Source organism: Nansenia antarctica (assembly GCF_963989245.1).
Source record: "Nansenia antarctica genome assembly, chromosome: 7".
Taxonomy (NCBI): domain Eukaryota; kingdom Metazoa; phylum Chordata; class Actinopteri; order Argentiniformes; family Microstomatidae; genus Nansenia; species Nansenia antarctica.
Window position 1 is genome coordinate 54,084,713 of NC_137677.1, and position 15,760 is coordinate 54,100,472.

Genomic DNA, 15,760 nt, shown 5'->3' on the forward strand with positions numbered 1-15,760 from the left:
GTGTGTGTATGTGCGTGTGTGTGTGTGTGTGCGTCTCATTGTGTGTGTGTGTGTGTGTGTGTGTGTGTGTGTGTAGTATATTTCTACTTAAACACACACACATGCATGGATTGTATATGGTATGGGCCTGTATGTATGCTATGAAGGAATGTTATAAAATGGCTCTTGTGATCTGTGACCTGCCCCCTGACTTAAGGCCAGGTGACATCATATTGGGGTCTCCTACTTTTCACACCTCAGGCATCTATGTAGTGACTGTGATAGGATCACTGTGGTAGATATTTGCATACGAAAGGACATAAAGGTGGGAGCACAGGGGCAGATCGCTCTCTTATTTCACCCCAGCCCAGCTGACCAGCCAGACCAGAATCCAGCTCTCATATCTTGTATACCTGTGCTTTGTTTAATTAAATCGTCTTAAACTCAGAATTCATTCTTTGATTCATAACCAACAAAATTAACCTCATAAGTGTGTGTGTGTCCCTGGCAGGGGCGGAGCATGACACAGTCACTACGCGGGTCGTCCCTCAGATCAAGACCAAAGGGGCTCTGGGGATTGCTCTCAATTTCTTCGGGACTTCGTTCCTCTTCATCGTCTCCCATTTTACCTGTAAGAGAGGCCTCTGGGAAATGCAGTTCTGCTCAGGAAGAGATGCCATTGCATGACATGGGATTCTAAACAGGGAACAGAAAGCCCATTCCTTTTTTTTTTATCGATTAGATTCAACTTTACTGTCATTGCAGAGTACAAGTACCAGACAACAAAATGCGACCGGAATTTGCATCTAATAGATAAAACATAGTCATAGTGATAGGTACAGTACGGTAGTTAGAGGTATATACAGGAGAGGATAGTAGTAAGCTATATACAGTTATGGTAGCTATGTACAGTATGGTGTATAAGGCTATATCAAAAAGTGTATGTGCACTGTGCAACAACAAAAAATGGTATGTGCAATGGTAGTATTTGTAAACAACAGTAGTGCAAAGGGTAATTGAGTGTTCACATTGACCAGGTGTGTGGTGCAACCAGCAGTAGTCTCAAGGCTAAAATGGTTGTCCGCAGTGTGTGTGTGTGTGTGTGTGTGTGTGTGTGTGTGTGTGTGTGTGTGTGTGTGTGTGTGTGTGTGTGTGTGTGCGTGTGTGTGTGTGTGTGTGTGTGTGTGTGTGTGGAGGGGGGGGGGGGGGGGGGGTACTGATAGTCAGTTTACCCCATGGGGTGTGGGGGTGGGGTGCTGAAAGAAGCTGTGAAAGAAGTTGTTCTGGAGCCAGTATGTGTCATCCAGCCATGATGAGTGCTCCCCTAAGTATGATTGTACTGATTAAGTGATTTGTCTTTAGATGATGTAGCATTGTAGCATTGTTGAGCTTTTTTTTGTTTTTATGTCCATGTGTTCCAGCCGGAGTAAGAGGAGTGTCTAAGAGGATCCGGGACTACAAGAAGACCATTAAAACACTTGCTTTTCCCAAATGCCTCCCTGACACACACCCTGACCTCTCCACAGCCTGTAAGTAGACCAGACTGAATGAATGAATGAATTTTTATTTCGAACAATGGTTTAAAAATAAAAAAAACTAATAAGGAAAAGTACAGGTATCACTGTTGGAAAGGGAGTAGGATGAAGCCTCAGCTTATCCTGTCCTACCCCTATCTGTCACTTCCAAGTGAGAACAATAATACTTAAAAATTATATAATCCATGAATTAATACATAAATTACAGTATCCACAGTACTAATCATTTTCCATTCTTAATATTGAAACAACACAAAATAAATAAATAAACATAATTTTCCATTCTTAATATTGAAACAACACAAAATAAATAAACAGACTAAACTGTGTTCTGGTGTTTCTTTACAGGGAAAGGGAGTGCTAATGTATTCCTCTTACTGCAATGTCATAGTCCATGGCTAATTAAGTCAGGGGGACTGCTCTGTTTGTTCTCTGAACAACCTTTAACAACAAGGTATTTGCGTGGAAACATCAGTGTTAATGTCCGACTGTGTTCTATGTCTCTCAGCTGATGTGACCACCCACTTTGATGAGGTCTTCTGGTTCGGGGACTTAAATTTCCGCCTTAGTGAAGACCGTGTAGGGGTGATGAACATTCTGGACAAGACTGAAGGCCCAGACATGTCTGCACTGCTCCAGCACGACCAACTCTCTCAGGAGATGAAGGATGGTATGTTTATATACAGCTACACTACAGCTACAACTTGCAACATGCTAACACTCGAAAAGGACCCAAATGTGTTTTAAGGTTCAAGATATTAGATGGAGAATGATAACTTAAAATGCATTCTAATAATAATAATAATAATAATACATTAGACTTATATAGCACTTTTCTAGACACTCAAAGACGCTTTACAAACTGAAAAGAGTAGTAAAATAAAAATAAAAAAAATAATAAAAGAAAGTATAGGGGTCTAATTAATTTTTAGATGACTAAATCTAAATCTAAGTGTCTTTGTAGGACAATGTACTCTGTATACGGCAAGTATATCTAGATTTCGTGCGGAGAAGCGGCGAAACGCCAGTGTCCTCTCTCGACCGGCATTGTGTATTGTGTACACAAAAGGAAGTCTTCTATGATCTATTTTTGCTCTAGGCACTATCTTTAAAGGCTTCCAGGAGGCACCGATTCACTTCCGCCCCACATACAAGTTTGACACCGGTTGTGACGTGTACGACACCTCCTCCAAGCAGAGAACTCCTTCCTACACAGTAAGAAACCCATTCATCGTCATCCCTCATGGCTTTGGGCAAGAAACATTGTTGATGTAGGAGTCTTAACCTACTGTACATCTGTCTCTGTGTATTCTAGGACAGAATACTGTACAGGAGCAGACAGGCAGGTGACATCAAGGTCATCAAGTACAAGAGTTGTACAGGGATTAAGACGTCAGACCACAGGCCTTTGGTCGGCGTCTTCCAGGTCAGACTGCCCTCTGGTTGTGGGAAAGCTGTGTCCAAACTCTGTGACCATTATCAGGGTGGATCCTCACCTGAGCCCTCCCCAGTGACGAAAGCACAAGAGCTCTCACCCCACTCCTCCTCTGTCCCTGATGAGACGCCTGAGCTTCTTGGTGCGTGTGGTACAGCACAGGCAGCCAAGAAAGGAAAGAAGGGAAAACTATTCTCTCGCTGGAAGGTATATTACACATACTGAATGTATATCTTTCAAAATGTTAATTGATAACACTGCCTTGTCTTTAACTAATTGATACAGAATTACACATTTATATTCATATGTGTAGTATTTTAGTTTGTATAATTGCATTGCTTTATTGGGATTGATAAGCTGCAACAGGTATGGCATTTCCATTTGCACCTTTTCTCAACATTCAGGGCTCCAAGAAAATAGACGGCAGTCCTCCGAAATCGATGAAGAGCAAACCTCAAAGCTCTTCCAGGCCTGTATCCTCTACAGGTAAGTAAACCACTGCTCTGTCAAGATTATAAATAAAACCCCATGTGCTATTCCATTAAAAATGTTGCACATTCAACTGAATTGATGTTTAAAAAAAAGAAAAGAAAAAAAAGCTGCACACCTATACCATCCTCCTTTCTCTTCCTTCAAAGGGAAAGATGACTCCTCTCCTCGAACAGAGAAGAGCGGTAAAACGTCCCTCTTCACCAGGATGAAGAGAAGAGGCTCAGAAGTTATATCCAGCCTGTTCAAATGCAGTGGATGATACCATCCTCCTTTCTCATCCTTCAAAGGGAAAGATGACTCCTCTCCTCCAACAGAGAAGAGCCGTAAAACTCACCAGAATGTAGGCTAATAAAAAATAATTGGGTTTATTTCATTGCCATTCTTTATTGCAATAATAACTTCTTTAATTATTTTCTAACATGATCATTTGTATTGATTAGGGAGTGTGAAAGAGCAAGTAATTATGGACAATTGTGTTTTAACATTGGTACGGATTTTAAATTAAAAGACAGCACAGATCCCCTTTGTTCAGTTTGATGATTATAGAAATCCCACAATTGGTAATTGTAATGGAACGTTTTCCATGTATTACTGGGAGTCCTTCTTCTGCCACTAGGGGGCATAGTTGTTTTATCTTTAGAGTCTTTTGCCAAGGCCATCTACTAACTAACCTCTAACCTCACCAACAGAAAGCTCTGGGACCTGTACTAGACTGATTATTAATTTGATCAGTCCAGATGAATTAAATTGTCTGAACATCCACAAATTCACTCGTAAAATATGTATACATTACAATGTTAACTCGCTAATAATGAAAGTACAGTATGCTGAGAGCATCTGATTTATAATAATTTGAACACCCTGAGAAGTCAAACATTTATTCATGTATATAGTCATATCTTCTTATGAGGCTGAAGAGGCTATATCTTACATTGCTGCTGCATATTCACCATCTCTAACAGATACACTGATAACACACATTATATGATAACAAAGTAGTGACAACACAAAGATAATTCTAAATTCCTGTGGCAGGAGAGATTATCAGAGGGGCAGAGTTTCTACCACCATCATTAGTACAGGCGCTGAAGTATGGATAGAGTTCCTCAGTGAAGGTGCAGCCAGTGAAAGAGTAGATCAGAGACCTGGCCAATAATTTAAATTGGCAATTAATCTGGCAAAACATATCCCTTTCCTCCAGAAATCCCAACCACCAGGTTATCCATTTCAATTTTACTCATAGGACATACTTTACTCCATATCTGCTACATAAAATAAAGACCATACCCTGACCTAACTGTACTCTGTGCACCCAAAATACAGTTGGCACCTTTTTTCATATGGTATGGGAGTGCCCTGGAGTGGCTGATTTCTGGAGGACGGTTAGTGATGCATTGTCCCTGATCCTGTCCAAACACATTCCACACTCACCAGTAGTCCTATTGTTAAATGACAGTTCAACCCTAGACTTAAACATCAAACAAAGACACATCTGGCTGGCCGGCCTTACAGCGGCCAAAAGGCTTATTGCTTGCAGGTGGAAGTCACCCCATTTCTTGACCACGCAGAGGTGGATATTTAGACTATATAGACATAGCCAGCATGGAACACTGGATTGCCAACAGGCATCAGGCAATCTCTGACAATGTTTCATGCTGGGACCAAACTATAACCATTCTCAATAGGCTAATCTATTTGCTCCTTCCATAGGGTCCTGTAGGGTGGGGGGTGGGGGCTGTGATTGGGCGTGTGGGTTGGAGGTATTTGGCGGGAGGGACATTTGTGGGAGGAGGGGGAGGGGGGCGGGGGGCTGTGATTGGGCGGGTGGGTTGGAGGTATTTGGCAGGAGGGACATTTGTGGGAGGGGGGCGGGGGGCTGTGAGGTCCAGAGAGCAGCCCAGGCTTCATTATGCTTCTGTGGAGAAGGTAAGACCCACCCCATGTCAGGAGACATGTGCAATGTGCAATATAGTAGTACTAAGGTAGTAATGTACATCAGTAGTGCAAAGGTTATAGAGTGATCACATTAACCAGGGATGAGCAGCCATTATTAAGTATTGTCATTGTCATCATAGTGTAGGCATTTTCCATTGTCATATCCTAAGGTGGGGAGGGGGTACTGAGAGTCATAGTCAAGTGTGGGTGTGTGCGAGGGGGGGCAATAGTTCAGTGGGGTATGTGGAGGGGGGGATTGTTTATTGAGTGATAGCTCTGTTATCTCCATCGGGGAGCAAAGGACTATGGTATTTAGGATTGCTAAAAATAGACAATGCACAAAGATGAGGGGAGACAACTGACTGGTTTTATTCTCAGAAAAGACAAGGGACCCCTCTTGCCAAATACACCTTTAGTGTGTTCACTGTATGTCCACAGGAGTGTAAAGAGGCCCAGGCTGCCCTGCTGTTGGAGGCAAACCAAAGAAAGGCGGAGCAAGAGATCTAGAAAAGGGAGTTGGAGGAAGCACAGGCCAGGTACATGGCAGAGAAGGCCCGAGTGGCAGAAGAAAGAAAGGAAGAGCAAGGTGTCTGGAAGAGGGAGATGGAGGAAGCACAGGCCAGGTACATGGCAGAGAAGGCCCGAGTGGCAAAAGAAAGAAAGGAAGAGCGAAAGACCTGGAAGAGGGAGATGGAGAAGAGAGAGAAAGAGGGGGAGCAAACTCAGGCCAGGCACATGAGAAAGATGGCCAGAGTGGAAAAAGCAAGAAAGGCAGAGCAAGAGGTCTGGAAGACAGAGAAGGAGAAGAGAGAGAAAGAAGGGCAGGAAGCCCAAAGCCGAAGGAGAAGGAGAAGCAACACGGCGACGCAGAGAAGAAGAGGCTGAAGAAAGAGAGACAGAGGGTAGATAAGGACAGAGAAGAGGTGGAGAGGGAGAGGAAAATAGTTAAGGATCTTCAAGATGAATTAGAGAGGAGGAAGAAAGTGTTGGATAGAGACACTCAGACTGTGAAGGATTGCAACGCAACCTTAAGTTTCATCCAGAAGACACAGAAAAAGAAGACAAAGGAGATGGAGGACAGGGAGAGAGAGAAGGGGAAGATTGAAAAGGAGAAAGAAAAGGATATTGAAAGGATGAGAAAAGAGATGGAGGTGATGAAGAGGACAGAAGAGGTAGAGAGAGAGGGAGAGAGAAGGAGGGTAGAAGTCGAGAGAGAGAAGGAGAAGATTGAAAAGGAGAAAGAAAAGGATGAGAAAGGATGGGAAAAGAGATGGAGGCCATGAAGAGGACAGAAGAGGTAGAGAGAGAGGGAGAGAGAAGGAGGGTAGAAGTCGAGAGAGAGAAGGAGAAGATTGAAAAGGAGAAAGAAAAGGATATCGAAAGGATGAGAAAAGAGATGGAGGCGATGAAGAGGACAGAAGAGGTAGAGAGAGAGGGAGAGAGAAGGAGGGTAGAAGTCGAGAGAGAGAAGGAGAAGATTGAAAAGGAGAAAGAAAAGGATATCGAAAGGATGAGAAAAGAGATGGAGGCGATGAAGAGGACAGAAGAGGTAGAGAGAGAGGGAGAGAGAAGGAGGGTAGAAGTCGAGAGAGAGAAGGAGAAAATCCTGAAGCTGATGAAAGGAGATGAAAACAGAAATGGAGCGAGAGGGAGAAGATTGAAAAGAAAAGAGTAATGGCGGCAAACCTGGGGTTAGGGTTAGGTTTGTTGACGACATTTTTGCATTTTAGCTCATTTTAAGAGTGTCAGAGCAAAGGGTCTGAATACTTATGTACATGATTTATATTTGTATAATATTTCTGTATTTCAATTGTAATAAATATCCTGAAATGTCTAAAAATGATTTTTCACTTTGTCATTCTGGGGTATTATGTGTGGATTGATGGCAAATTATGACTTCCCTTGTTCTGTAGACATGGGTCTACGGACATCAACTTCTTCTTTCGTGTAACGTCAGAGGTCCAACTCGGTGTCGCGTAGCCATGCCCGCATCTCTGGTTCTAGGTCGAAGAGGCTGGCTTCTGAGGGTGGTCTATATAAGGGGCAGATGGTGATTATGTGGTCGGCGGTCTGCTCTGGGTCACCGCACTCGCATGCCGCACTGTCCGCCAGGCCCCACGCCTTCATTGATGTTTTAAAGCGACCGACACCAGTTCGTAGACGGTTCAGTGTGGTCCATTGCCGGCGTGGTAGGTCGTCTCCTCCAATGGCGCCATCTCCTGGGTCCCAGATGTAGCGGTGGATTCGGGAGGGCCCGGTTGACTCCCACTCCTGCTTCCAAGCTGCTGCCAGCCATGCATCTCTGGAGATGTCCTCAGAGGTGGAGTTGAGCATGGCTTGTGCTGCCTTGTTGTAAGGGTGGCGGGTCTTGAGTCGGCTTGGAGGTGCTGGTGTTATGGTGGTGTTGTGCAGGACATCAACTAAACTTGTTTCTCTAAAAGCTTGTTTGCTTTGAGAGAACCATAAACAGCAGAGGAACTATTAGCTCTTACAGGAGATACGAGAATGATAGTGATTTGGGATATTAAGATACACAGGTTACACGGTGTCTAAACTAGCAAGATAAACACCTTATATTAAGATACACAGGTTACACAGTGTCTAAACTAGCAAGATAAACACCTTATATTAAGATACCCAGGTTACACAGTGTCTAAACTAGCAAGATAAACACCTTATATTAAGATACACAGGTTACACAGTGTCTAAACTAGCAAGATAAACACCTTATATTAAGATACACAGGTTACACAGTGTCTAAACTAGCAAGATAAACACCTTATACTGATCCACGGGCTGAACCAGCGCTGCACACAAGAGCCCTCGGCATGACGAGTCTCATCATGAATATCTACAATCATTAACCTGTAGAAAAGACTACAAGTGATTTCTATTGCCTCTGCCCTCAACGGCAGCAAGCAAAGATGGTCGCTTGACTGTACTGTGACCCCACTACATGAGCTCTCAGATACATAGATCACCCATACACCCAAAAACCAATTACACAGACAATGTTTTTGCAATGTTCAAATATATTTAATTCATAGGCAGTTATGCACATCTTTTCATCTTTGATCTTCTCCATAATTTCTAGCATCAAATAAAACATACTACTCTCTATTAGAGGACTTATTGTTAGGGATATTTGAGCTCTGTGGAGGTGTGTCTGGTTCTGCTTACACTGCCTGGGCCAGACCCACCATGTTGTTCTGTCTGTCAAAGACGGTGTAGAACTCCCTGATGAAGAATCTCCCCAGGTCCACAGCCTGCTACTGACACCGCTGCCCAGGCCAGAGTAGCAGCCGTCGGAGTTCTAGAACGACAGAGCGGAGGATTTTACTGATGGAATTCCACTTCTACTTAAAGAGATTTAAATTAAATGTTGCTTTTGGCATTGGCTGGGTGGGCTGTTTGTAATGTAACCTATGTATGCCAACCAATTGGACCGACCTGGGAAACGTAGGCAGATGCAGGGATGGTGAAAGCATGATAGTTGATCAGGTCACTTCAGGCATAGTCTTGATGTTCTGACAGCTGACAGTGCCCTGTGTGAAGAATAGGACATGTTACGCCAGGACCACACCACGGACGTCAGTGTCAGTAGCGCTTGTGCGTTTCATTTTAACCGGTTAGAGCAGCCACACAGCGCATGAAAATGATCTGTTGATTAGATTAGATTCAACTTTATTGTAATCGCAGAGTACAAGTACAATACAACAAAATGCAGTTTAGCATCCAACCAGAAGTGTAAATAGTGATATAAGGGCAATATATAGATATAAATAGAACAAGAGGTAGTGATAGGTAACTATGTAATATACAGTATGTGCAGAGATAGTATTGTAAACATCAGTATAGTTTAGAGGTAATATAGTTATGAGCTATGTACAGTGAGATACAGTATCTAATGTGCAGAGTATGAAAGAAGCTATGTCAGTTATTACATATGTTGTTTGAGTTCTATGTTTTGGTGCATTTTGTAAGAGTCCACTCGTGGCGTTGCTAGCATTCGCGATCTAGGGCATGGCTAGTCAGTAACGTCATGTTGCATTCCACATGTAGTACCTTTTTCCGCCACACAAGTGTATGAGTGCTGTTCTGCAGGATAAATATTAGAAATGGATGAAGTATTGTTCTGAATTGTATGTTGTGTGTCTGATTGACATAGTGTTTGAGTGCTTTTGACATGTCATTGATTGTATGTAGTATGTTGTGGTGAATGTTGTGAGCCTGAGCAGAAGGGACAATAGCTGCTGCAGGCGGACCAGAGATTCATGCCAATTGTTTTGTTTATTTGATGACCCATTGTGCAGGCAATAAAATGAATGAATGAATGGTCTTTATTGTCATTGATATAGTACAGGTACCAAACAACGAAATTTGGGAGGGGGGGCTCCCCTGGTGCTAGGGGAAAAAAAACTAAAAACAAGAAGGTTTAAAAACTGCTTCATCCACCATCCTGAGAGTGTCCCAATTCCTTCAGTACCGCCAAACACAAATTAATAATTTTTAACAAAGACAGATAAGAAGAACAGGGAACATTCCATCGCGAGTGAAGCGAGCAAGCGGAAAAAAATGTGGCCTCCTCAATTCTGGAAGTCACCAGCCTCCACTGAATTATAATTATTATAATTATAATAATAATAATTATTATTATTATTATGTATCATGTCATGTCTCATGCGAGTCATGCCCCATGTATTGTTTTTGAACTCCAATCAGTCAGAGATGGCGTCACTGATGGATGGCACTCTCTGCAGCATAAAATAGGGCTTCAAATCACGTGATCTTTGGGGACATCTTGTGGTTATACATGTTATGGCTATAACATTATTTTTGATGCGATTTTAACAGTCAACTTCAGTTGCCCTTGTTCCAAACTGAAAATGCTTATGTCCTACCTAGACAATAACTGTAATGTAACATAGAGTTGGTTTTGATTTTGAGCTTAACACAGATCCAAAAATGCATCAGCAGGGGTCCATTTGTGAAATTGAAATTGCAGTGAAATATCATGTTATGTTCCCTTGACATAGGGTTGATTACCTTTCAGTAAGTTCTTTAAAAAGGGACTCAAATCTAAGTGGGGGAAATAAATCAACATTTCACATGATCATTTAGATTTGACAGCTAGATGGGACTGGGAAAATATAATCCTTCTCAAATTCATGCAGCACTCTAAAATGCAAGGATTGGCAAATCAAATCAAATTTTATTTGTATAGCGCATTTCTTACAAGATGCAACTCAATGCGCTTCACACAATGAACATTTTCAGTCAATCAGTCAATCAATCAATCAATACTGACAGAGCCGCGAGCAGGCAAAAGTAAAAACCTGTACACTATGTAGCCAGGAAAAATTCCCTTGCAGCCCTCTACACATAGAGCGACTACTAGCCAGTTTGCCTACCAGTACCCAGCGGTGGCCCCCCCCCCCCCCCCCCCCCCCCGGGGAGCCCCCGCCGCCCCACGCACCCAGCCCGCCCCACCACCAGCACACCCGGCCCAGCCAAGCAAGCACAGACCAAAGAGGCCCCGCACAAGGACGGCCAAGCAGGTGCCCCGGCGGCGGAACAGACCAGGCACACGGGGAAGCCGGGGGGCCCCAAGGGGAGGCCAAGGACCACCGGCACAAAGCAAGCAAGCAAGGGCAAAAACCTGTACACCATGTATCCAGGAATACAGATTCCTTGCATATTATCGGCGTACACACTGTCCATAAATTTAGTGTTATATCTGCATCGTTCTGCATCCAGCATGGTCACAGGTCCTGCCAAAAGAGAATCTTAAGCACAGTTATGATGCAACAACACAATAAAGACAATAAAGATGACAGCAATACAACCTGATGGTGGTCCTGGTACACCCTTGTACCGGTTCCAATACTGCTCTAGGTGCTACTGGGAGCTGACAGTGCCTCATCAGCACCCGGGTCCATTTTCCTGTCAACACAAATCTCAAAACACGAGTATGGTGTAATGGCCTAGTGATCCTAGTTCTATAATGTCCAATGTCTCCCTTAGTATCAAAAGGCGACATTGAATAAGTAGGTTTTGAGGTCACGCTTAAAAATGTCCTGAGTTTTAGACAACCTCAGGCCCTCAGGTAGGGTGTTCCACAATCTAGGAGCATATATGCTAAAAGCTGATCCTCCAAATCTCTTTGTCCTAGCCTCTGGTACTATTAAAAGTTCCGTGCCACTAGACCGTAGGGGTCTAGCTGGTGTGTATCTTATGAGCATGTCCACCATGTAATTGGGTGCATCACAGTGGAGTGATTTATAGACTAGTAAAAGGATCTTAAAGTCTATTCTATGACTGACAGGGAGCCAGTGTAGTGATCTCAAGACAGGTGTGATGTGCGCTCTTCGTTTGGTCCTAGTAAGGACACGAGCAGCAGCATTTTGAACCATTTGTAGTCTATTAATCATTTTTTGGGGGAGACCTGTCAGGAGAGCATTACTGTAATCTAGCCTACTAGTAACAAACGCATGCATTAATTTTTCAGTGTCTGCCTGGGAGAGAAATGATTGTACCTTAGTGATGTTTCTTAGATGGTAGAAGGATGTTTTAATAGTATTATTAATATGAGTTTCAAAATGTAGATGTGGGTCAATTATGACACCAAGATTCCTAGCCTGACACTTAGTGTTAAGAGCTAGTGTTTTCAAGTGTGCAGATAATTTCTCTCTCCCAGTTTTCTCACCAATGATCAATACCTCTGTTTTTTCTTGATTGAGTTGGAGAAAGTTTTGTGTCATCCAAATATTAATATCGGCAATACAATCTATCAGGTGGTCGATCATCTTGTAGTCGTTGGGAGTTACTGAGATATAAAGCTGAGTGTCGTCAGCATAGCTGTGGTAGTTAACGCTATGCCTCTTGATAACAGAACTGAGGGGTAGCATGTATAGGCTAAAAAGCAACGGTCCTAAAATGGACCCCTGGGGAACTCCACAGGTTGTGCTATATTTTTTTTTACTTATGGTCACCAAGGGCTACAAAGTAGTCTCGGTCAGCCAGGTAAGTCCTGAACCAGTTTAAGACCGGACCTGAGAGGCCAACCCAGTTTTCAAGTCTCTCAATAAGTATGGAATGGTCTACCGTATCAAAGGCTGCACTTAAGTCTAAGAGTACAAGAATCGAGAGTTTTTTCGAGTCTGCATTTATCCTAAGGTCATTAGTTACCTTAATCAAAGCGGTTTCTGTGCTGTGGTATGATCGGAAACCTGACTGAAGTGGGTCATACCTATTATTTAAGACTAAAAATTCATGAAGCTGTTTATACGCTGCCTTTTCTAAAATGTTGCTTAGAAAAGTGAGATTGGATATTGGTCTACAGTTTTTTGGATCAGAAGGATCTAGGTTACTTTTCTTCAGGGTGGGTCTAACCAGGGCAGTTTTAAGCGCCGCTGGAAATATCCCTTTAAGTAGGGAGTGATGCCTAGTATGTCATCAGACACAGATTCAAAAATGTCCTTAAAAAAGGTGGTAGGAATAGGGTCAAGAGGACACGTAGACGGTTTAAGCTGTGACACAATTTTACCTAATGTTTCCGTACTAATCATGGTGAACATGCTCATAGTCATGTTCTGTGGTGGCGGATCTATAGTGTTACACAAACCTAGTCTTTCCTGACCTGAGTAATACACATTCTAATATTTGTTATCTTATCCCTGAAGTGGGCTGCAAATTCCTCGCATTTGGTGACAGAGGCTGCGCCGTCTAGAGTTCTAGGAGCAGGGTTTACAAGGCAATCAATTGTCTAGAACAAGACCCTGGGGTTATTCTTGTTTGTAGATATTATATTTGAGAAGTGATTTTTTTTTCTAGCATTTCGCATTGCCAAGTGAAAGGCAGATAGATGTTCTTTAAAAATATTCTGATCAATCTGTAATTTGCTCTTTCTCCATCTGCGCTCAGCTTTCCTACATGTTCTCTTTAGGAGATTTATTTCACTGTTACGCCATGGTGCTCTCCTCTTGGCTCCAAACTTTTTTAGTTTGGTAGGTGCTAGGGAGTCTAGGGCCATTTTTACTTTATTGTTAAAGGTAATTACTAAGTCGTTTTCATATAACGTGGGAGTTGTGTGATTACTGTTCATTAAAGCTTTGAATTTCTCAGCCACTGCAGGGGTAAGATAACGTTTTTTAACAACACGTTCAGCATTGCTTTCAGCTTTACGTGTTACAATGGTAAAGAAAATACAGAAATGGTCAGAGAGGGCCAGGTCACTGATACCTGATATTGAGACCTCAAGACCCTTTGTAATCACAAGATCAAGGGTATGGCCATGATTGTGAGTGGGTTCATTGACATGTTGGATAAAATCCATAGATTTCAAGAGGTCAATAAAATCCCTAGCCCTCAAGTCAGCCTCATTATCAACATGAAAGTTAAAATCACCAGTGATAATAATCCTATCATAGTTGGGATGGATAATGGATAGGGACTCAGAGAAGTTAGGTAGGAAGGTAGGGGCTGGTTTCGGCGGCCTGTATACAGTTACCGTTAGATAGGTGGTTGGCATGCCATAACTGTGGCATGATATTCAAAGGAGGAGAATATATCAAAGGATATGCTCCTGCAGTTTAGGTTATTTGAAGCTATGGTAGCTGTTCCTCCCCCCTTTTTTCCATTTCTGATTGATTGGAAAAAACTGTAGTTGGGGGGAGATGCCTCAATAAGGGCTGCTGCTCCATTTGTATCTAGCCAGGTTTCTGTGAGTAGCATACAGTCGAGTTTTCTATCACAAATGAGCTCATTTATGATACATGTTTTTTTGTTCGATAGGGACCTGATATTCAAAATTGCCATGGAGATGTCATTTTGACACTGGGACTGACTCGAGGGAATACTTAATGAAATGAGTAATACGTTTCAGACAACAACATTTATGTTGAACATAATGTATCTAATTGTTTGTTTGCATTGTTGTGCTTGTAAAATAAATACAATAGTCTAGGGTTATTATGTGGGTGATTATGTGGAATTTGCAAGATATTTCCTTTGAGAAGGAATGTACCATGAATGTAAATTACCATTCGAACAAATGACCATTATGCACCTAAAGTGCATAGTGTGGAAGATTTACAATAAGTGAACAATATTTTAATAAAATGTCATGGACGCAAATAAACATGACATGCTATACTGTATTTATTTCTTTAATAACAGATTTAGTTCAGAGGTTAGTATCAAAGAAAATACCAAATATCATTGAGTAAGATATGTAAGAATATGCATACAGGTAAGTGGGTCAAGATGAACCAGTGGGTTCGTTTTCTTGCAATATATTTGTAATGAAAGGTTTTTTATCATTTCATATTCCAGGTATTCCTAAAAATATATATCAGACCATCTAACCCTAACCCATTAAAAAAAAACCTGCATGCATCTGATCTGGATGAAGTTGCTGTCCTCTATGCACAGTTGATGGAGGGATCAGTGTCTGCAGAGAAGGTTTGCAATGCTGATGTGATACTCAGAATAAAGGAACAACTCAAAAGCAAAAGTGAATACTTAAAATCCTGCAGCAGGACTGGACAGCTGCCCTCTGGTTGCAGTACATGGATATGGTGGACATACTTCGCAAGTTTCTGAGAGCTGAACGTACTGGCAATTGGGCACTGCACCTTGAGGCAATATCAGAAATGCTTCCTTTCATGTGCAGAGAGTGCCATCCATCAGTGACGCCATCTCTGACTGATTGGAGTTCAAAAACAATACATGGGGCATGACTCGCATGAGACATGACATGATACATAATAATAATAATAATTATTATTATTATAATTATAATTATAATAATTATAATTATAATAATTACTTAATTTCGAAGAAAAACAAATAGGTAGATTGGTCCAATCAAAACAAGACAACCGAGTAACAGCCGTTAATGAAGTTTACTTTTGAAAATCCAATTCATGGTCCAATGGTAAAAGAGAAAATATTGATTGATGGGACTGAAACATTTATTTGTACGAAATATAGCCAATTGGGTTAAAAGGGGGCGGGTTCTTTGACGCACCTATATATACACGTGTGAGCAGCCGTTATTCATGTGACATATTTGGCCATTATTCACCGCGAGTAACAAAGCCAGTGAAACAGGATTGTGTAAATTAGCTAGCTAGCAATAGGCATTATTCACTAACTAAAAAAACTTATTTCTATCATACACAGTTACTACTTTGAATCCTCATCAACATGGTAAGTTTTACTAGCTAGCTAAGGAGTACATTGTCTTGTGGTTTTCAAAGTAGGTAAGCTAGCTAGCCGGCTAGTAAGCAAGTCCAGTTTAGCTAGCTACTAGCCAGACATTGTCTTAACGAAGTAAATCGTTCTGTGGCAAATTAACGACATTGAATGTGAGATTGTGGTG